Source organism: Marmota marmota, unplaced genomic scaffold (genome assembly GCF_001458135.2).
Source record: "Marmota marmota marmota unplaced genomic scaffold, marMar, whole genome shotgun sequence".
NCBI classification, from domain to species: domain Eukaryota; kingdom Metazoa; phylum Chordata; class Mammalia; order Rodentia; family Sciuridae; genus Marmota; species Marmota marmota.
The window spans coordinates 37564541-37587676 of NW_026000016.1; the positions used below are offsets into that span (position 1 = coordinate 37564541).

Here is a 23136-nt window from a genome sequence, read left to right on the forward strand (position 1 = left end):
AAAAACAGGGCTGGTAAAGGAGGCAGCATGGAAACATTTATCAATGAGTACAAACTGAGTAACTATGTAATGATCATGTTTTTGTTTATTTTTCACATCCATCAGAGATTTGAGGTTTCAATGTAAACTAAATGAACTAAATCTGGAAAAAAACAACGAGTCTTTCCTAGGAGAGAAGAATCTCACAGATGAATTAACTGCTAGAGGCATGTTGGAAGAAGGAATAAACCCACTATAATGAGAAGAGGGTCTGACTCTTCATGAACTTTCCATGGCTGCATGTGGCCTGACATGACAGGCCAGAGTTTTGAAGAGTCTCAGTGATAGAAGCAGTTTGTACACACACTCACCAACGTGAGCCCATGGGCCTTAACTGAAATCATAGGACAGTACTCTAGAAGCTAGAGGTGAGGCAGAAGAACTGACAGATTTTCCCCTTAGCAGATCAGGAATTAACTGGGCTCAAGGACTTAGAGGTGACATACATATCCTTGCTTTGCAGTGGGCTCCTGCCACTTTAAGTAGAGTGGCCCAGTGAAGGTTGAGGATGGGACTGCAGAATGGATAGTTCTTTGAGGATACTGGGAAACAACAGCAGAGTTAAAGAGAAAACAAAAAATAAAACTCCTAAACCCCAAAACTCTCCAGTGACCTCCAAAAGCTATTAGTCAGACTGTGAAGAAAAGAAATATTCTTTCATTTGGAAAGATAGTGCCTGCCAACATCTATAGATTATAAGTACACAGATTCTGAACCTTGATAAAGGAAAAGACCTAATTTTACCATCAGAATTATTGAAATTATTGGTAATCTGAGTAAGACCAAAGCTCCCCCAAATCCCAGGTCCAGCTCAAGTACAGAATATATTCACTCCATCCCCAAACTCTTATCAATCTTGCATAGAAGTAATATGTCTTTTCTTGGGGATAAATATCATTAATTGTAGTTTTTATTATCTTTTTACATCTAATGCCCAGCATATAATAAACAAATTTAAAATATAGGAATAAGCTAGAAAATGTGAGCTCTATTAAAAAAATAGGTGATCCAAGATGATTCAGATATTGGAATTAGCAGACAAGAATTTTCGGTGAACTATTATAAAGGTTAAATATTTCAGCAGATATGGGAAGTATAAATAGGAACCACATGGAAATATTAGAAATGAGAGATTCAGCAAGAGAAGTAAAGAAGCCAGTCATTGACCTGATAGCAGTCTGGAGACAGAAGAAATTTTTAGTGAATTTTAATATAGATCAAGAAAATTGTCCAAGTTAAAAATCAAAGAAAACCAAATGGAGAAAAAGTTTACTATAAAAAGTGTCTGAGATCTACAGAACAACATTGAAAGGTGAAGGATACATGTACTTGGAGTTTTAAAAGGAATAGAGAAAAAAGATAATATGGCAAAAGGAATATTTAAAATAATTAATGTTATCAATAATTAAAGTTATCAATTCATGTATCCTAAAACTTCAGAAAAACCTCACCAGGGAATAAATACAAATAAAATGATACAAATGCCTAATAATCAAACTGATGAATACCATATATAAAATTAAATCTTTGTTTTGGTAATAAATTCTCATATATATATATATATATATATATATATATATATATATATACACTTCATATATGTATACACACACGTATGTGTGCATATGTGTGTGTGTAGGTGTGTACATTTTTAGTTTTTGATAGACCTTTATTTTATTTATTTATATGTACTGTTGAGAATCAAACCCAGTGCCTCACACATGCCAGGCAAGTGTACTACCATTCAGCCCCAGCCCCAGCCCCCAGAATTAAATCTTAAAAGCAGCCAAATCAACATGGCATAGCGTGCCCTGTGCAACTACAAGAGTGATGGCTGACTTCTTATCAGAAATAATGAAGGGAGAAGACAATGGAACAAAATCTTTTGAAACCATGTAAAAGAGCCCTCCAAATTTCAACCTAGAATTCTATATTGAGTAAAATTATCTTTTCTCTCTTTTCTTTAAATACAGATAAGAACAGAGACAGTTCCTCTTTCGCAAACCTGAACTGCAGAAATGATGTAAGATATTTACTTCCTATCACAGGGAAGTGTGATTTTCAAGAAGAAATGAAGAGTACTACATACAAGGAAATTGTGAGTAAATAGAAAACATCTTTACATTTAAGTTTCCCTGAAGGACTGTTCACTGTTAACACAAAAGTGATAGCAATATAGTGTTTGTGTGTGGAACTGACTAGCTGTTTGGTGTGTCTTATGGGATTACAGCCAAGAATTCAATCATGATTGTAGGGCTAGCAGAGATATGGCCATGGAAGCAATTTATAGGGTCAGGACCAGTTTGGCTATAGTCAAAAGAGAATCTGAGATTGGTTAAATGAAGGGAGAGTCAATGTTTTAGTCAACTTTTTTTGCTGCTATGACCAAAGGATCTTACAAGAACAATTTTAGAGGAGGCTTACAGTTTCAGAGGCTCGGGGTCTCAGAGATCTCAGTCCATAGACAATTGGCTCCATTCCTCAAGGCTCAAAGTGAGGCAGAACATCATGGCGGAAGAGTTTGGCAGAGAAAAGCAGCCCAGGACATCACATCAGGAAGCAGGGGGAGAGAGACTTCATTTTCCAGATAGAAAAATACATAAAAAATATAAAAATATATATACAAAATATATAAATATGTACAAATACATAAAAATACACAAATATATACAAAATATGTACCCCAAAGTCATGGCCCCAATGCCTACTCCTCTAGCCACACCCTACTTGCCTTCAGTTACCACTCAGTTTATACCCATTAGGGGATTATGAAATCATTTCACCTATAAATGTTCTTGCATTTAAGAACATGATTTCCCCTATGAATGTTCTTGCAATGTCTCACACATGAGCTTTTTGGGAGACACCTAATACTTAAATCATAACAGTGAACAAATAAGTAAATATTTTCAGTATAGTTGCATATAGTTTCCCACTGTTAAAGAAGTACAAACATAAAAAGAGGGAACACTACCACAAACTCTATGGTTTTGTCATGGTTTTATGTCTGTCTATCTATCTACCTACTTACATATCTATCTGAAAATATAATACAAATATAGACACACAAACACACACACACATTTCTTAGCTTTGCCCACTCAATGACACACCAGGAACAATAGCCACACCTAAACCTTGATTTCTACATGTTGTTAGAAATCAGATATTTTAAATAAAATATTTAATACTAAAGTTGGATATCAGAAACTATAAGATTAGTCTGTAACATCTTCATGTATTATTAGAACATAAGAAAGAGGACAAAGATTCATCTGGATATGAAAGACAAATATGAGACTAAAATCTACTGGCCAAATCTGGGGCAATTTGAACATAAAAATAAATAGTGGGTTCTGACCCATTCAATAAATCAAGAATCCATAATTTCATACTAATATAAATGAAGGGATAAATGGAAGAGAAAGGAAAATTCTATCTTAGAGTAGCATGCCAACTAATAAATGTTGAAGTAATAATAGACATTAAAAAATCACCATTTAGCTGAGTGTGGTGATGTTCACTTCTAATTTCAGTGGCTTTGGGAGGCTGAGGAAGGAGGATTATGAGTTCAAAGCCAGCCTCAGCAATTTAGCAAGTCTGTAAGCAACTTAGCAAGACTCTGTCACAAAATAAAATATAAAAAGGGATGGAGATGTGGCTCAGTGATTAAGTGCCCCTGAATTCAATCCTAGTACCAACAAGAAAAAAAGAAATTATCATTTCATTTCTCAGCCACCACAATACTTAATGACTCGGGCAAGAATCATCAATGGATATTAAAACTATTAAGTTAAAATTTGAATAGGAACAAGATACTTATGTACTGTCAAAGTATCTCCCCTGCACATTACTTTTTAATTAATAAGCACAAAATATATACTAATTAACTTTGCAGTTGAGATACCTGGTAAATTTCATTTTAATCAAAAGATAAAAGTCAGCATCATCAGTAATAGGATAAATAGACATTCTGGACTTCCTGACATATTTTATTAAGAAGAATATATCATCACTTTGTGGTGTTACTGCAAAAAATATGCATGTATATGTATGCAGATGTATATAATCTGAATATAATTGCATGAAAGCTTTAATCATAGAAATTGAGAGTTCACCTACAAGGTAACTGGGTATATGTGGCAGTGATTATTTTTTTAAAGAAGCAGCTCATAAGTTTTGTATGTGCTTGTATTCCAGTTCAGTATAGAAATGGGAAGTCAACAGGGGCAAGATGAAAGGGGGAATAGTGAGCCAGAACAGGCTGGGTTTCATAAGTCTCCTCTTCATACACTTTTAACATCAGTTAATGAGTTTCTCCTTTAGGATAAAAAACACTTAGGAAAGTTAAAACTTAGATTATCACCTTAGTATACATTTCTTTAATCAGATAATTGAATTGCTTTCTTTTGAACCCATCACAGAATCACAGAGTGAATTTTATTTTCCTTTTAATTAAATTATTTATTTACTTATTGATGGTGGTGCCAACTTGGAATGTGTGGCATTTGGGAGAAAGAATATCCAGTCAAGAGAATGGGAAGCTTTGGGCAGCTAAAGAACAGCCAAAAAGACACTGTTTCCAGCAAAAGTGAGCAGGATGAGGGGAACATTGAGTATTGGAAGGTTAGAAGTTCTCTTTGGAAGTGTGTGTATGTGTGTGTGTGTGTGTGTGTGTGTGTGTGTGTGTGTACGTACTTGATTTTCTCCCTTTATGGCCTGGCAAGTCACGCATTGTCCATGGGAAAAAGATAATTATCAATCTCTTGAGTAGATCTAATGGCCAGGGAAGACAGTTTCCAAGGGAATAAATAGTGGAGTTGCAGTAGTCACCCATCCAAACAAAGTGCAATCTTATCCAAGAGGAAGTGCTATTTTATCTATTAAATGTGGCTAGAAATGTCACCTGGATCCCCCAAAATTTGTACAAAAAGCCACAGTTCTAGTTGTTCTGTGGCCTCAGAAATCTTTCCTTGTGCTATCTGATCACCCTGAGGCCAGTTCTTCAAAGGTACTCTGTCCTAGAATGGGATCTGGGACACTGAGATCTCAGATAAGTAAAAAGCAAAACAAAGCCAAATCTTGCTCTACAGTCACTTAATGTTTTCTATAAGTAGCTAAGAAGAGAGAAGAGATCATTCTCATCTAACAAAGTCTACGAGAGAAAAAAAAATGTAAATGCTATGCTATGTCTGCACAGCGTTCAACTCTGCTGATTTCTCAGATTCCAAGAGAGAAGACTCAGAATGGCTGTGCTCTAGTCTGTTTCGACTGACCTATCCATCTGTATTGTTCAGTGTGACCCCAAAGGACAGAATAAAGGCCCATAGTTATATTTGACAGTTCCAGCAATGCAATTTACTAAGTGAGATGTCATAAATGCTCTTGAGCTAAAGTGATTCATGTTAGGATGCTGAGGGTTGGAGAATACATTTAAGCATCACTTGGGCGTGGGTTGGAATGACCACCTCATTGCTATTTGCCCAGGGCTCTCCTGGTTTTTGAGTTCTGTGTCTCTAACACCTCCTCAATCCCCAGGCAAACCTGGAGAGGTGGTCACCCACCCAGCCGGATAGTCTCAGTGACTCGTAAAGCTTTTACAGTCCTAAAGTCCTTTTATTCTCATGCTTGTGTATGTTACATCCAATGTCGCTTTCATGAGCGTAATGGTGGAGGCACAGTTTGGTGTGGAGAGAAAAGTGACTGGCCAGGAACTGTGGGTTCTATCCATATAACTCTATGACCTTAGGAAAAAAAAATCTTTCCTTCTTGAGTCTTTTATTTTTTCCCCAACTGGAAAGAATTCACATAGATGTTTTACAAGATCCCTTCCAACTTAACCATTCTATAGCCGTTTCCTATGGATTTAAAGTGTCTCATGTGAGCCATGCGAAGGTGCTCTTGCATACAAATTCTCCACTTATCTGGGTGTATGAGGTGGGGGAAGGGTAGACAAAAAGCAAGTGGGTGGAAAGAAAAACAGAATAGGAAGGACAGGGAAAAAATTAGGCGAGATCCTGTACTTTTATTTTAAGGAGGTCGGAGGACATGTTATAAATCTATTCATTTACCATGCGGGATTCCTTTTAAGTGCATAATAAGTCAAATCCCTCTCTTCCCCACTGTAGGCCCAGAGAGGAAAAGAAGTTTGTCTAAGGTTATGCAGAAAATTAGTGGCAGTGGTAAGTAGTAGAGCTTATTTCTCCAGGTCTGTGCTGTTTTCCTGATGGGATGGGCTACCTCTGAAGTGTCCCTAATTAAAATAACTGTTCATTTCTCCTTTCATTTTGAACCAAAGAGGGGAACGTTATGTGTAATAAAGGAAAACACAGTAGATGGTGAATAATTTTCAGGCTCTTGTCCTTCTTCCAACTCATTGTCCCACCCTTGGCATTGTTGACAATTTCAGATCTGGGTTAAATATAGCAAGGGGAAGTCAATGCTACACCTTAAAAATTAATTGTTCAAGTACTAGGTCATTTCAGAGTAATGTACCGTGAAATTATGTTATTCTCCAGAAGAATTTCCATAAAGTTTAACATGCCATGACACATTCTTGTTCCATTGGAGTTAGTTTTTTTTTTTTTTAAATAAAAAGAATTTTTGGAGTCCAGGGGTGTGTGTGTAAACCTGGCTTCAGACAAAGCAGGATATGCTAAGCAGGGCTTCCCATGTGGCAGATGCTGCTGGGTCACTGCTGAAGGAAACCCTATTACCAAAGCAGATCCCATAAAAGCACAGCCCGGCTGGCATCCGTGGAGGCAAGCGAGGAGGAAGTCATTAGTCTTGGTGCCTTTTACTGTTATTCACACTGGGATAATGAGATTATTGGAATATTTTTTTTTCCTAATGAGAATGAGACAGAATACCTTGGTCTCTAAATGATTTAGTCACAGAGGGAACACATTACTCTTCCCTTGATTGCTGTCAAATGCTGGAAAATTGGAATATTATACTGATATTTATCGTGATGGGCAATATTTTCCCTGCCTTCTCAGTGTCAAATGAGATGGGGAAAATATTTGTCTGAAAAACGGTCTCCTTTACAAGGTTTGTAAAAGGGAAGACAGATGAAGATTTAGGATAAAGAATCAGGGGGCGGAGGTTAGGAGGAGGATAATTGGAGGATGGCTTGTTGCTATTTCTTCTTTTTTTGCTCTTTTCATGGGTAAAGCTATCCTCTTGCTTTAATTTCCTACAGACTTCTCTTCCACTTAGCTCACCAGCTTTTGGGGCTAATTAGACATTGTTTAGATTCAGAATAGAAGGTTAATTTCAAGGGGAAATGGGTTTGTGTTGGTCTGGAGGTCATTAGTGGCAGCTAGTAATTTGTGTTTCTTGGGAAGGAATACCATTCTGGAGATGGAGAATTCCTTGCAGGAGCAAAGAAGATTTCTTTTTTTCTGTTCTTACTCAGAAACCTTTCACCTGAGATTTGTCAGCCCAAAGTTTATGGGGCCAGTGGAAACTAATTGGGTGGCCTGGTGCACTGACATTCAATCCAGGTCACAGGTGGCTTTACAGCCAAGCTAGACCAAGAAATTCTGGTGCCACTTCAGGTTCTGCCCACCTCCCAACTCCTCCTTCCAAGAAGGTCATGAAATGACAAAGTTAACAAGTGCAAGATTCCCTGTCATCATTATATGCTGCCTTTTAGAAGGGAGAGATCACCATGTTTCCACACTATCATCAGGAAATTTTAGCATTCTCATTGTGACTGACAGGAGCATTTTACAGCATGAGCATTGGTCCTCTGGTTCACAGACGCCACTCTTTGTTGGTTCATTCAGTGGTTCCATTATAAATACAGAAATCATACAGAGCCTGTGGTTCTGATTTGGATAGTTGAAGAGAGGGCCAATTCCCTGTATTATAACAGGCTTGGAGACCTCGGCATTGAGAACTAATGAAATCCATCAGCTTTGTTATTGTAGAAAAAGAGTAGGTTTCCTAGGATGTAAATTGACTTGCCTAAGACAACACAGCTAAGAAGTGACAGGCCTGGGACTTGGTCCCAGAGCCACATCTGATGGGATTTACTTAATTTATGCTGGGTCCTTTTGTTGTATTAACTCCTCAGTGACTTGCGCTGTACCTTCTTCTGTTTCCTCGCTTGATGATGCGGCATATGCATTGTCAGTAATTAACAGTCCTTCAACATTTGCTAATACCCTGCTGTGTGCCTAACTGAGAGGCTCTGAGGCATAACCCAGGGAGCAATTGGATTTATTGCAGAGACAAACACACTGCCATGGACATAATCTATGGCTTTTCCTGGGAAAGGAGATGTTTAAACACAGAACAGTTGAGGAGGAGGCCAGAAATAGATGTTGAACACTTTGTGGGAATGAATGAGATGCATGATTGTGGCCTGCTCAAGGGGCACACTTTGTACCTAGAAGCTCTGGGAGCAGTTTTATATTTTGTTATCTACTCATCTTTCATTTTGTATCACAGAGTCCTCTGAGATCAGGGATCACTTGCTATCATGAATCCCCAGAAATGAAAATTCTCTTGGTGTCAGGAGGGGGCACGTACATTTAGCTTAGATGGTGTTCGAATTCTAGCTTCTTGGTGAAACGTCTCACCCTGGCCAAGTCATTACCACAGGAATGTCCAATTTACATTATCAGTATTGGTGTCATAATTTAGTCCCAGTGCAACTGTATACAACTTGAGAGCAGAAACCACGTGTCTTTTTCATCTCCATATTTCACCCCTGAGGATTTCCAGAGGACCTTACTGTAATTGATGTTCAATCTATTTGTATTGATTTAATTAGTGGGCAACAAGTGCCACAAAGAGGGTCCACCTAAGGTAGCATGTGCATCCTGTCACAGTCTCTCTTTTCTGTCTCTTGCCATTTCTTTCTTTACCTACTCTAATATTTCTTTCCTTCCTGCAGACCCATTACTGCTCCCATATAATTTCTCATCAGTTTCTTCTTTTATCTGCTTCTTTTCCTTATTGGTTTTCCTTGTTCAGAGTCACCAATAGGAACATCCTTAGCCCATAAGCAGGTCTATGAATTCTAGAAAGAAACCATAATGTTTTTCCCCTGCTCTCCTAAAGCTTACTTCATTTCTGCTCACCAAGGTGTGTGTGGTTCCCCTCACCACATGAGCCAACCCACACTGCACCAGACACCAGCTAGTTGTCCGATAATTTGATTCAGTTTTGACACTACCTAGAGAAAAGCATCAGATTACACAGGTTGAAGAGGAAGAATTTAAGATGTACCTCTCAAAATATGCTGAAATAGTATATTAATTATTCAAAGCTGAAATCACTTGTGGAGCTGTAGCTTCAGGAAGGGCCATTTTGCCCTGTCTTTCTTATATACAGCAAGCCGGGAAAATTTTGTCAGGGGGAATGTCCTTCACCTACGAAGATGGAAAATAGCCTTGATTACCAGAGAATGGTAATTGGGATGACAATGAACCTGAATAAACCCTCTGAAGTAACCCTTGTCTTCCACCAGCTTCTACTCCCTCCCCCATATATCTCTTCATACTTAGCATCTCAAGAATTGACTCCTCAGCCCATGAATCCATCTGCTCTGTTATTTCTTCACAAACTTATACCATGTTTAAAAAGCCCCCAAAAGCAGTGTGCTTTGGCAATTTCATCAGAAAAATTCGCTTTCTTGTGAAGATCCTCACGTACATGTAAATTTTACAAAACGTGCATGTTCTTCTCTGGTTAATCACCATCATACTAATTAGGTGTGTAGCCGAAAAGCCCACTTAAGAACTGAGGAAAAGTAAAAGGGGATCCCCCCTTCTCCCTACAGACTTCCTTCCTCTTTAGACATTAGTCACAGTATCATGTCCTAAACTTCTAGCCCACTGGCTATAAATTGGATTTTAAGACAGCTCAGATTTCACTAATTTGCTACAGTATCTCACGAGACTTGGGGAAATACATTGCTTGTATCTACCAGTTTATCATAAAGAATATTACAAAGAATACAGGTGAATAGCCAGATGGAAGAGATGCTAGAAAGAGGCAGGTGGGAAGGAGGAGGGTACCTCTGTATGCTCAGCACTTAAGAAGCACCCCAAATCCTACCCTTCCACCCTCCCTTATGAAAAAAATCTTCATGCATTAGGAATGATTGGTTACATCATTGCCCACTGGTGATCCACTTAACCTTCAGACCCTCTCCTCTCCCTGGAGGTTGTGGGGTGGGGTTGGAATTCACAACCTCTAATCAAGCCGTGGTCTTTCTGGTGAGCAGCCTTTGTCCTCAAGTGACCTAGGGTCTGCCAACCATCTGTCAATCATTAGCATACAGAATGACACTTCATCACACTAGACATTCTGAGGGTATTAGGAGCTATGGGTTGGGAAAGAGGAGGGTCCTGATGACCAAATATGTATTCCCCAATTTGTGGTCCCTATTACTTGGAGGACCCCGTGAGGTTGAGGAATGGAGCATCATTTTGCATCAAAATGCAAAACAACCTCCTGGGAGGTGAGGGATGGTGTATTCTAGTCACACATAGTTAGTTCAAGATACCTGGAATCTCACCCTGAAAAACCACTTATTTATAACCTGTCAATGTATTGACAAAGTGGGAAAGCAAGACTGTCCTGAGGTGAGATGCTCATTCCAAAGAGGTGAGCACTAATTGTTCCAGCAATTGTGTATTTATTGGCGAGGACATAATTACTCTCTTTGGGGTCACCTATTTGCCTCCAGGCAGCTGTGTGCTTGCATGGCCTTGAGATGGGGGCCAAGGCCAAGCATGGTCACTGAGACTCAAACTCCCAAAACAATCAGCAAGAATTTCCCACAGATGGTGGCAGGCCCTGATCCCCAAAGGGAAGTATGAGGAAGCTGAGAGATGCGGATTCTGCTCTGGAGGCTTTCTTGGCCTTCTTAGAGATGTCCAAGTGATCACAAAGGGAAATGGGAAAATGGCTACCTATGCAGCAGATGAACAGAACCCCTGTCTAGGGAAATTAACACCAGGGCTTTGCATTCAGAGACAAGTGACAAGTATTGCCCATTGTATGTCTCCTTTATTTTATAAGGACCTGAAATGCCACAATTGCGAGTGATAAGACATCTGAAGGACAACGCAGGGATATTTTCAAAAGTAGACTCTTTTAACCTTTGTGCAAACAGTGGCAGAAAGAGCATGCCAGGCTCTGTTTCTGGTGGATCGGTAGACATTTCCTGGCAGCCTGGCTCTTCCCTCTGGACACTCCACTATCCTGCGGATCAGGGAGGAAGAGACACTTGGGGTTCATCTGTCACAGCATCCCCTGTAGGCTTGACATGGAGGCAGACAGCGCTGAGATTTTTCCAGATCAAACACGTTTGCAAGAATCAGCACAAAGCCCCAAACCCAGTGGACCCTGCCGGCCACATTAGCCAATCTGCCAGCCAAGCCTACAGTCGTCTGTGCCCTGCAGGAGACATGGGTTTGGGCCTGGGATGAGTTTTGTTCACACTGTTGTCTTACATGGCTGGCAGCTCGCCGTGGGAGGGCGAAAAGCTGATGCAGGAAAATGGCTGAGCATGGGAGAAATGGGTTTCCACCAGAGTAATTTGCCCGATTTTTTTTCGTTATTCCCTTATACATTTTTAAAGCAGATTTATTGCTGGTAAAAGTGCTGGTTGGACAAAGCTCTCTCTTGCTGTGCATTTGCGGTTCCTTCTCTTGAGTGTTTGTGAACCTCTCTAGGTGTTTTGTCTCTTTGACGTGGACTGGCAGAGAAACCAAGGCAGCCTGGATTCCTGCTCCTGTGGAGGCTTTGCGGGCTTGCTGGCTGCCCTGCCTGGCCAGCTCCAGCCCTGCAGGCCCCACGCAGCAGGCGTGCAGCACAGATGGAGAGGGGGAAGGCAGACCCAGAGAGAGGCCTCGGAAGAGGAGCAGAGGCCCAGGGAAGAGAGAGAGAGATCTTGCAGGACTAGTTGGACAAGAGCCCAGCTCTGAGCAGTTCCCCACCCCCATTTGGGGAAAATAAAATCACAAATGAGGAACAGCAGGGGGCCAAGAGCCAGCTGGAGACAAAGGGGTGTTAGCTTCTGGGTGGGGGCTGTGAGAGGAGGAAGGCTCTGATGAGATGTTCAAAAGTCTGGTTTGCCATGGACATCTGCCACCGGAGCTCAGGGCCTGGGACTGTCACAAGCCTAGTAAGTCCTGCTGTCTGCCTTAGCCTAGGACCAGGAAAGACTGATGAGACTTCAGGCTTCCTCCTGCCTCCCTCCCCCATCATTTAGCCTTTCCTGTCCTTCCCTGGTGACTTCACATAGGGCCAATATCCCTCCCCTGAAGCAACACACAGCAGGAATAGAAGGGAGAGGCAGCGAGAGGAGAAGGAACAGGAGGAGGGAGAGTAAGACCCCCGAGTTCCAAGCACAGCTTTGCCTTCCCACCCTCACCCCGAGACATTGACTCTTCTCCAGAAGCTGAAAAGTCTTTCCAGAAGGTTACAGACTTTCCAAATTTCAGAATATCAAAGAGACATAGAAATTAGTAGCAGAGGGAAGAACTCAACCTGGCTGTCCCTGTCCTGTTGGGCATACCCCTTGCTTGGCTCCCTTCTTGACTACCAAATCCTTCCTGCTTGCATTCTGACAGGACTTTTATCCTAAAAGATCACACAACATGCTCCAAGTCAGAGAGCTCCTCCAGGCTGCCTATTATGGCAGGGCTCAGAAGATTAAAGACTTCTTCCTCCTCTACCCCTACCCAGAAACCAGGGGAACATAAAGAGTCATTTAGCTTTTCTTTTCTTTTTTTTTTTTTTTCATTAACTGATGATCATCTCTTGATCTTACCTGAGGTGTTCAAGGCATTTTATACTTGGATGAAGACAGGCAGGGCTTGAAAGGAGAGTGTCTCAGCATGTGGAAGAGTCAGGTTCTGTCCCAGGCATGGCATGCAACACACGGGCACACACATATCCATTGTGTCTGTATATACAGGCATATGTGTCTAGGTATAAATGAAATATTTATATAATACTTCAAGTATTTTTGTGATGCTTCAAATTTTAAAAATAAAATAGTTTCGAATCATAAAGCTACTAAGTGACATAAGAGGAATTCAAGCCTAGTTTTTTTTTTTTAATGTAAAAATTTATGTTCTTTCCATGGGTGGCTCTACCTTTCAGATATGAGGTGAAAGAATGGGGTGGGGCAGTGGGTGAATAAAAGGAATTCCTTCATCTTTTCCCTGTAATGCACTACAGACTATTTTAGTTAGCTTGGTTCTTAGATTATGATAGAAATGAGTGATCTTCAGTGTGTCAGTGGTATAGCCAGGATGGAATCCAGATCCGTGTGACTGCAGAGCCATGCTCTTTCCATGACTTTGGGCATGAACAAGGTGATGGTGCAGAGGAGTGGGGACAGAGAAGTCCAATGGAAAGCTGTAAGCTTTGCCATCAAACAGACTTGGATTTGAACTCTGGATCTGTCCTTTATTAGCTGAGAACTTGGACAAGGTTCTTAGTCACTCAGAGCCTAAATTTCTCAGCTATGACTTGGGATCAGCAAGAAGATTCCTAATTTGTGCCGAGAATGTTAAGTGAAGGCTGAGAAGTGGGTCCTTAGCATATTGTCTTAGCACATAGTAGGCACCATAGATATTCTACCTATACTTCTGTCTTTATTTTGGCTATGTTCTGTTTATATTGCTGATTTGAGTGTGATTGACTAGTGCTCACGTAAACCTAATAGCTCATGTAGATCAAGACATTGGTCTAAGAACAGGACATTTAAGTAGAAAGATAGATAACAGCCACTGCATATGGGCTGCTTCCAGTTTGTATTGGACCAACACTTGTCCAATTTCTGGGAGCACAGCTGGATTCCAACTGAGAAACAGTGATCAACAGAAACACAAGAATGATGGCTTTTAGAAAAATAGGAGTTTGCGCGTAAAAATGAAGAGTAGTGTTGTACAACACCATCAGGTACATAGTTGATCCGTGAGAGAGAGGGGAAACTTTCTCTCAGAGTGCTTGGGAAACAAAGAAAAAGAGGAATCATAAAGATCTCAAGAACTTCAGACTTCACCATCAGACAGATCTGCAATTTGAGCAGAAAGCAGATTTAAATGCAGTAGAGCAAACTGGTATGACTTGGGACCACATCTGCACTCCCTGCTGCAGATGTATTTGCAATTACAAGTGCTCATCAGCCCTTAAAGGGGTAAGAGATTGATCAAAACACTGAGAAAATGGTGTCTGGATGCTTTGACACAAAAATAGACCCCTGGCTTGGAACACGTTATCAAGTAAAAGCAGCCTATTAAAGAGTCCTCCAGACAACACAGGAAGAAAGATTCCAGCACACTAGCAAATCTCAACATAGACATACAGGAAATCTGAGAAAGCAAAAAAATAATATGCCTCCTAAAGTCTGTCTAGCTCCCCCAACAACTGATACCTCAGATGTTGAAGTAGACAAAAATGCTGACAATTTTAAAAAGTTGATTAAATTAATCAAGGAACTAAAGGAAGATCTAAGGAATGAACTTAGAAAATATAGGAGGTGACAGATCATTTTGATAAAGAGGTAGATATTCTGAGTAAGAACCAAATAGATAACCTGAAAATAGAAGAATCAATAAATTTAGTTTAAAAAAAAATCAATGAAAAGTATCCCTAATAGATTAGACCACACAGAAGACAGATTTTCAGGCCTCAAAAACAACAATTATAATCCCAAAACTCAGTAATAAAGACAACCAGAGACTATGATCAAAACATTCAAGAAAGCTGGGAAAACATTAAGAGATCAAATCTTAAGTATTATTGGCATTTAGGAAGGCAGTGAGATACAAGTTCAGGGCATGTATAACTCTTTCAGGGAAAAAATATCAGAAAAATTTTCCAAACCTTGGGGATAAGATGGAAATCCAAATACAGGAGTCATTCAGAACCACTAATAATATAAAAATTTATTATCTCCAAGAACAGGGCATCAGAATCTAGAAGAGAACTTTTGAGGAAAAAAAACTAAAATCTAAGGGAAGAAAAGGAGATCGTAGTGACAGAGAGGTCCCAGGATCTTCATTCTTGGTTCTTCCTTCCTTACTGTATGCAAATGAGTGGGGACAACATGACAGAGCAGCACCCATAAGCCTCCTGTGTTCTGCATTCTTCCCAGCCCCACAGGACACTGACAGTCATGTCTTTCCTTACCTGAACCCCCACCCTTTAAGTGTCAGGGGTGGGTCTTCTCTGATGTTGTCTTTCTGAGTGAAACAGAAGGGAAGAGTCATAGGAGAAGATTCTGGGCTGAGAGAAATTGCTTCTTCTCCCCCACAATCCAGAGTGATCCTGACTTGCTGTCCATTAGAAGAGCTGTCACCATCTTTTGGCAATGACAGAGACAACCAAAAGACAGTGATTAGTTTGCAGAGTAAAGGCTGCACCCCATTTTCTCTTCTTTTTAAACACTATGCAATCCTTTGAAAGCTTCAAACTGATAAGAACTTCTGTCTCTTTTTGTTATTTCATATCTGAAATAATTTTTTGCTTTTTTTTTTCTTAAGATGAGAAGAAAATGCCCAATATATTCCTTAACTCCTTTTCTTTAACATACGCAAGCACTACATTCCTAGGCCCTGCATACTGTTTTTTTTTTTCTCTCTCTAATGCATGTGACATCTTAATAATTATAACACCAGGGGTGGAGAAATGAAGAAGGAAACACCATGACAAAATACTTCTGGGCCATTTTGGAATTAGTGATATTTTTCAAGAGTGATCAATTACGTTACTTAACTGGAGAGCCTAGATTATAAAGAGAAATATAATTAGTGGCAAATGTGCTGAGATATACAAAGACAGATAGGCCCCCCAAGGAATGGGAACTCATCAATTTTTTTCAGGTTCCATCAGGAGAGCAGTTGTTTGACTGCAGGAATATCTGAGTGATCAGAAAGCACAAGCAAGCTTGCTCTGAGAATCACTACAGCCAAGGTGAGGGCCATCTGCTGCTAATCAGCAGCTCTTTGTCCATCGGATCCACCACAAATACCACACCATTCCACAATACCACTTTGGTCTCAGTTTCTTCTTCTGTAAAAGAGGACTAAGAATGTCCATCTTTGCTGCTTCTCTTGAGTTATCCCAAGGCTTCTATAAACCATATGAATGTGGAATTTCTTTGAAAAATTAAAATCCCTGTATGCATGCAAAGTAAGATTTGTATGATGACCACCATTCTGATTGGATCTTTTGAACAGGTAGGATTTGACTTTCTGGAAATAGATGCGAGAGAATCAGTTCAAAGGTACAGCACAAGCAAGGCATTAAGTCCAAACATTTAGTTTGACTATAGCAAAAAATAGTTACTGAGAAGAGGAAATTATATACAAAATATGGTCTGAAAAATCAACGTGGAGGTTGACTAGTTCCAGCAAGGAAGGAAACAATGCTGTAGTTTTGCAGGAAGACAAAGCTACAGGTATCAACTAAAAGACATCTGTCACAAGGGAAACTGTTTAGTAAGATAAGGTTAAAAAAAAATAGGGAGGCCTACACTATAAGGGAAGTAATAAGGGAAGCACTGGGGAGAACGGGGCAGAAGGAGCAGGACTGGTTGAAATGCCAAGAGATGAATGCGATGAAAGAAAGAGAGAGGAACTGAAGATTTCATCAGGGATTTGAGCACGGGCTCCTAGGAGGATGGGTAATCTAGAACACCAGTTGAGGCACTTTGGGGTGCTGATGAGATGCATGATAAATATGATACTGCTTAGGTTGATTTTTAAGGTGCTGATGAGACCTATGGCAAAAGCTGCCATTTATGTGGCAGAAATTGCTAGGTTAGAGTTTAAGACATGGATCAAGGCTTGTTGAAATCATTAAGAAAGAAGAAAAGCCTTTAGAACTGAGGACCTCTATGGAGAGAATGAGAAGACACAAGAGAACTGAGAAGATCTTCAGGAAGTTTATTGGGAGATGAGGTGGATTCTTGGATGTTAACTTTGTCAGTGAATTTTCTCCCCTCCAAAAGATTCTTACATTTTCCCCAAAGACAGGGAGGAGGGAGATAGAGGTTCAGAGAGTGGTCAGAATGGTCGAATCACTACTTGGCACTTGAGGAGGGGGAAGGCTGGGGCTCTGTCAGAGCTCACTAAAGCACAGTCAGCCCTCTGGCTTCCCAGGAATCCAAGAGATTACTCTGCAACTAATTAGGAATCACTCTTGGAGATCAATACAATAGTTTTGATTCCCTGTGTCCAGAGCCAGAAAATTAGCCCTTCTCTGAAAATATGGATGGTCTGTGTGGCTGCTCTAATTAACAGAAAGCGACTCTCTTCCTGACTGGAGTGTTTTTCAAAAACAGTAGCTTCTCAATACAGAGGAGCCATGAGCTTGCATCTCCTTATCCTGAAACCGAGTCACAGGCTTAGCACTGTCTTAGGAGGGAGGAAAGTAATTGAACCAACAGATTGGCAACTACAGTCACAGCTTTCCATTACATGGCTCGAAACTCCACCCCGATTGACAATGCCAAATATGGCATCTTTGCTTTGGTATCTCCCAGTGCCTGGGTACGATTTTCATTGCCTTGTTTATATCTGTGTGTGTGGGTGTGTTTATTTTTTGCAATCTCAGACACACGTTTTACAGGAAGACTATTGGTATTTCAGAAGTCATTGATGGTTTGGGTTATTGTGTGGCAGCGATGTGGGTCACTGCCGAACAACCTGACATAAACATTATCAGGCTTGCAAACCTGCTTTCAAGTGAGATGTTCTAAAGCAATATTTATAGCAAAATTATGACCCCGAGGCATCTAAATGTGATCCATTTTTAAATCTCATTTTTTCCCTCTGAATCCTTCAATCTAATTAGGCTCACATCAGTATATTATTACGGAGAGAAATCATTCCTTTCTTCTAATAACATTCATGGATAATTTTATTTCTCATTTCCAGCCTCCTACTCCTGTGGTGTAATTAGTGTCTTTGGCACCTCGTGATGCTCAGAATGAGTTGCAGCTGCTAATTGCTAATTGAAAAATTAGAAACTCAGTTAGAAAAAGGATCTAATTAAAATGAAATTAGATAAAATCCCTTCAAAGCACCTCCCCCCTCTCTCTCACTTTTCTTTGTTTTTCTTTTCCCCCCTTCTGCCTTCCTTTTCCACCACAGAACTATTAGCACTTGCAAAATATGTGTAATTGCTGAAAGTCAAATACTTTCCCATAGCGGAGGATACAATGGCCTTTCTGAGGAAGCTAGGGAGAGGTTTACAGCAATTGAATTCAACTTCAGAACTTAGGCTTTCTCTCTCTCTTCCTGATTTACCTGTGAGTTGGAATCACATCTTATCAATAAGCTCTCCAGGTCCTCTTGGAAAAACCTGTGTGCTTTTTCACCATTTGTAAGGGTCACCCATGAATGTGAGTTTTAGGGATCCACTCATTTCTTGATGCAAATCTATTCTCACCCTCTTCATTATTAAATCATCCCACCCTACAGATAATTATCGAGTAAATGCTTAGCGCTCTAGGAGATACAAAAGGAAACCAAGGCCCCTTCTGTCTCCAAAGTACTTGCAATCTGTTGAGCAGTCTAGACAGATAGGAACAACAGATTAACAGAATATATAATCAAATGCAAAATAGCATTTCAGATATGTGATATTTAGCGTAAGACTTCAAATGTTTTCGAGCACCTTAGTACATGCCAAGCATTGTGCTGCAGCCGGGTGCACAACATATGAACCACATAGATCCTGCCCTCAGGGACATGTGGCTATCTGGATATATGTGGATAAGTGATTTATAATATTGCGTGATAAAGGCAACCACAGCAAATGCAGAAGTTGCTAAATTAATGTAGCGATATGGCTGAGGAACGTTGGTGGGTCAGAGAAGAGGATAGAGGGCCGCTTTATGTCAAGGGAGTGACACCACTATATGATTTTATAGAATGAGTAGGAATTTACCAGGTGGATAAGCAATATATACAAAGAAATCTATTAAAAAAATTAGACAGCAATATGGGTGACTTCTGGGACTATAAGTAGGAATTTCAGAAGCCTACATTGGGAGATGCCATGGCAGGAGATGAGGTTAAAGTAGATAGGGGCTGGGGTACAAAAAAATCTTGTGTGCCTTTTAAGCTTACAGAAGATGTAGATTTGAATATTTGAGAAAAAGTTTCTTAGACTATCTGGGATTTTACATGACAGTATCTGGGAATTTCATGTGATGAGAGAAAATGTTCCGGATAAAGCAAAAACATAGTAAAGATGTCGAGTGGTCCAGTTTGACTACAAGAGAGGGAGTCATTTAGTGTTACGAAGAGAAAAATAAAATGAAATTATGATTAAAAAATCAGGCAATGGGGTTTATATAAAATTAAAAATAGCCACTTTTGTTTGCATGCCTTCCTTTGTAGATATAAATTGACTCTCTTCAATTATGAAAAACTAAGCCTCAGAAAGCGCCAATCATTTATTTATCCAAAGTCACAAAGCTAATTTATGATTTAGAGAGATTTCAACTCACGTTGGTCTGACTCCCAAAGCTGTTCACCTCATACTACCCAGCTGACCTCTTTAGGCCTCAGTGTTTATTGCCCTACTTTCTTTTCTCTACCTTCTGAGGAGGCAGCTTATTCTCTGTGCAGTCAGCAAAAGCACGCCTGCTCCACCCATGGCTGACAAGGAGAGTGGATCCCCTCATTCTTTTGGCTCGCCAGTTCTTCTTGGACCAGCATCACAGGCAACCACTGACAACTGAAGGGAGCCATACTATTTTTTAAGGAATTTTGAGTCAACAAAGTGCAAGATGAATGAGGAAAAATGGTGGACTAATGGGCCAAGGGAGAACTTCTTTGTATGGCCCGTGGAAGGAGAGAGCTGGAAACAGCCAATATCAGGAATTCATTCACCACTAACTTAATGTGTCTGGAAAGTTCTAGTAATCAGTTTTCTACTTTAGGAATGACTCTGAAAACATAAGTATAAATGTTTTGTTTCTCATAATTCATTCTGATCCCAAAAGGTAAGAGAATGGTAATTTTAAGTAATCTTTGCTTTCAAGAAGTCTTTATTGTTAAAACCACATTTTTTTTCGTCTTGCAACTTCTTTGCCTCTAGCTTATAACAACAAACCTGATGCTTTAAACCAGACTGCATCTTCTGGAATAACCAAAATGCTCTAGTTTGCTCATGACCAAACATGCTGAATGAAGCTTAGGTACAAGAGTTGGAGAGTACAAAATGGTGGTTCAGTGTTTGGCCTTTGCCTCAGACCACCTGGTTTCAAATTCTAACTCTTCTTCCTAAATATGTAAGCTGAGAAATCTCTGAGGTTTGCTGCTGCTGCTGAGTGTGTTAGAAAGCGTGTCCTTGCTATGATCAAAATACCCAATAAGAACAACTTGGAAGAGGAAAAGTTTATTTTGGCTCATGGTTTCAGAGGTCGCAGCTGACTACATTGTTCTGGGTCTGGGGTGAGGCAGGTCATCATGGCAGAAGGATATGGTGATGGAAAGCTGCTCAGTTCATGGCAGCCAGGAAAAAGAGAGATAGAGAAAAAGAACTGGCATGGAACCAGGGACAAAGTATAGTACCCCAGGGCGCACCCCAGTGACCTACTTCCTCTAGCAATGCCCCCACCTACCTACAATTACCACCTAGTAGTCCATTCAAATTATTAATCTATCAATGGATCAATCCACAGATGTTCTCATAGTTCTCACAATTAAGTTTCACTTCAGAATGTTCCTTCATTGGACATCATGTTTTCAACACATGGGCTTTTTAGGGGACACTTTACATCCAAATCATAACAATGAAGAGAATGGTAGTGTTTATAGGGACTGAGAACAGTTAGATGAGATTGTACAATAAGTGTTGAGCATGTGTTAGACATACACTATATTTAGTAAATGTTAGTTATTATGACTATGATTGGGACAAAAGAGTAAGAAGAAAAAACAAAGGAGAAAAGAATGAAGGGAATGGCTGGCTGGCTCTATTTATAGCACCCAGCGCCTTTCCTGGCACACTAAGCCCTTTGTGCTGATGGCTTGCTCATGGAATGGATGCCTGAATAATGCCAATTCTTTGCTTGATTTGCTGCATGCCACTTTTAGTCATCTAAGCTACATGAGTCCAGTGCTATTTTGGTGGCGTGAGATACTCTAACACATACTAAGATAGGAAATGACACGCTGGCAATCTCTTGTTTGTCACTTACCGAGGGAGACTGAGCAAGTGAGAAAAAAGGATTGGGAACTGGTCGGGGGATTAGCTAAAATCCAATTTTGGGAACAGACCCCAGAGGCAGATACTTCGGCTGCAGCAGCTGCAGGTGAATGTTCTTTTATGCTCCTCTGTCTTTCAGAAGATATCCTGAGCTCTTTGTTGACATTCCTGGGAAACTTTTTCCTTCTCCTCTAACTCCTGCACTTCTGGAGAGAGGCCTGATAACTAGTAAATATGTAAATAGTAAATATGTAAATAAAAACATGGAAAGGTTGAGTAAATCACCACTTCCTGGGAAGGAAAATTAAAGAAGAATTTCCTGCATGCACTCTGAAAGGCACATTTGAAAACAGGCTTCTGAAACTGTTCAAGGGGAGCAATTGTGGATTACAAGTTATAATACCCTTGAAATTCAATAGCCATCAGCTCAAGTCTCAGGAAATAGATTGGGTGACTTGCCTCTTTACTAGACCATTCCTCTGTTCAGCTCTTTTTCCTCTTACACAAAACATCATTTCACATCAACACAAAAATATTTCAGTGTAACATACCAGGGAAGAGGCATTGTTCTCACTTTGCCCTAGACTCTCTCTTCCCTCAGATATCTCAGAATCTACTGTAAAGTGGGAAATAAGAAATTGCACACCAGGAAAGACATTAGGGGAGGGACATCCATATTCAAAAGTGTGGTCCTGTTGGACAGGTCAGTTCTTCTGGGGTTCAAGTCACCTCCACCTAAACATATTCTGCAAATTGCAGCCAAGTTGGCAAAGCTATTGCTATTCTGCATCATAGCAAAGGGATTTTCAAGAAAAGGTGACTTTGAAGGATTCAAGGTGAAAGTCACTGTCAGCTGACAGAACTGGCTGTTTGCAGAGAAGGAATTCACTAGAGGATAAAGAAGGGCTGGGGGCTTTAAGTCCTCAATATGGCTAAGCTTTCCATCTCAGAGAAGCAGGTCATCCTAATTATCTGTCATGTCATCCTGGCTCTCCATAGAGACAGGCAGTTTTATTTTCTGAGTTTTTCAAATCCATTTGTAGTCATGGAAAACTCTTCTTCAGAGGTTCTAGGAATAAGAGTAAAGGTGGTGACCACTGGAAATTTTTCTTCAAGGAAATAAGTTAATATTTTTGTAGGAAGAGAAGTGCTCTCACTCTGTCCCAACAATACATTTTAAGGAATAGATGCTGTTTTAAGGTTTTAATCCTCTAGAGAGTGAGGAATAAAAATAGTTCTAAGGGCTAATTTACTCAAGGGAAATCATACAGAATATTATGAGACCTATTCAAATATGGCGGTATAGGACTCAAGGGTATCAACACCAAATATTTTAGTAAATCTAGAGTCTTATCATATGTGGACACATTGAAATATAGTGCATGGTTGGGATGTTGTCATCCAGAACTCACTGTTGAAGAAATTGCAGAGGGATGTCTTCAAGGGAGACCGTGCTACCAAGGGAAGCCAGTAGGAGACCAGTAAGAGACTAATGAGACTTTGGTGAATTCATCAAGGTTTAGAGATTACCCCTCAGCTTTACAGGTTCATAGACTCAATTTTATCAACATCCTTGGAGCCCCATATAAATATCAATAGCAATATCAAAGTATTCAATCCACCTCTACCTAAGGTATGTCCTTTACAATGCTAGAGGGAGGAATCTGGTGCTAGGGAGACAGTGAACTCTTGGGGAAATGGTCTTTGAAGTGTCTGTGTTCAGCTCTATGCTTGGTCCCTGATGCTTTTTTTCCTGGGTAGTAAATGACCACTAAATGACTGAAAGATTAGCTGACTGGTTGACTGTCTGGGTAGATGAGAATAAATGGGGAAGGGCGCAGAGGGGTGGGAAAAACGAGAGGCAGGCAGAAGAGAGATGGTAAGGAAAAGGAA

The 23136-nt window shown here is 40.2% G+C and overlaps 1 long non-coding RNA gene across 12 annotated transcripts in view; it reads left to right on the forward strand.

Annotated features, from left to right (window-relative positions):
- The window catches only part of LOC125618497, a 329397-nt gene that overhangs the window by 63768 nt on the left and 242493 nt on the right, over positions 1-23136 (forward strand). For 7 of the 12 annotated variants that reach the window (XR_007349803.1, XR_007349804.1, XR_007349800.1 and 4 more), the window contains exon 2: positions 2013-2137. This is a non-coding gene — a long non-coding RNA (uncharacterized LOC125618497). Of the gene's footprint in view, positions 1-2012; positions 2138-6167; positions 6222-23136 lie in introns of all 12 variants that reach the window. The other 5 variants (XR_007349802.1, XR_007349808.1, XR_007349806.1 and 2 more) reach the window with 1 other exon arrangement.